Raw genomic sequence first — 806 nt, 5'->3', positions numbered from 1 at the left:
AAAGTATTGAAGCCAAGCAAAATATCAGAGCCACGTACAGCAGTTTGAAATGAAACAACTACCGAGATTCCTTTTGAGGAAGCACGTGTGACTGCGTTGCTAGAAGCAGCTTTTCAGCATGGATCCATGAAGAGGATCTGAATATGTAGCATAAAGACGACGTTAATAAGTAGATGGATGATGTAACCCCGTCAAGTTAGATGTGGGCCACGTTCGACGACTATCTATGTATATCCAGATACAGTATAGGAAATAAAGCTTCAATATTAAGCAATACTAGCTTGTGGTAGATGTTAAGCAACTCACTTAAGATATGATACACGATAATTGCTAGCCTTAAAATGTTTAGCAATCTCATAGAAAGTACCTATGTGTATGAACGTGATGATAAATAACGCACAAAGGCTTTAAGTTAAGACAAAATGCAAAAGATGTTCGAGATACTGAGAATCTCATTTGGATATAGGCATAAGAACCAATGCAATGAGTTTGGATGTAATTAGTAGTTTAAGGGATAAGAAAGGAACACCGAAGGTCATGGACATATTGAGGGAGGTTGTTCTAGGTTAGTTTCTGACCAAACTAATCCCTCTATAACAACCTAAATAGGAGATATTCTTGCCCTATGTATGATTGAAGAATACAGTTACGAATTTGTTTAAAATTCGTTAAAAGAATTAAGATTGCATTAGGTAAAGATGATAAAGGTAAAAGTTACCTTTGCAGTAAAGTATCAATTGGACGAAAACAAGTGATGACGTAAGATAGTAGGCAATTAAGGTGTGACAATACACTGTCATAAGCTT

This window comes from Morus notabilis, unplaced genomic scaffold (genome assembly GCF_000414095.1).
Source record: "Morus notabilis unplaced genomic scaffold, ASM41409v2 Scaffold338, whole genome shotgun sequence".
Lineage (NCBI taxonomy): Eukaryota > Viridiplantae > Streptophyta > Magnoliopsida > Rosales > Moraceae > Morus > Morus notabilis.
The sequence above is the reverse complement of the archived record's forward strand: the minus strand, read 5'-3'. Positions refer to the sequence as shown.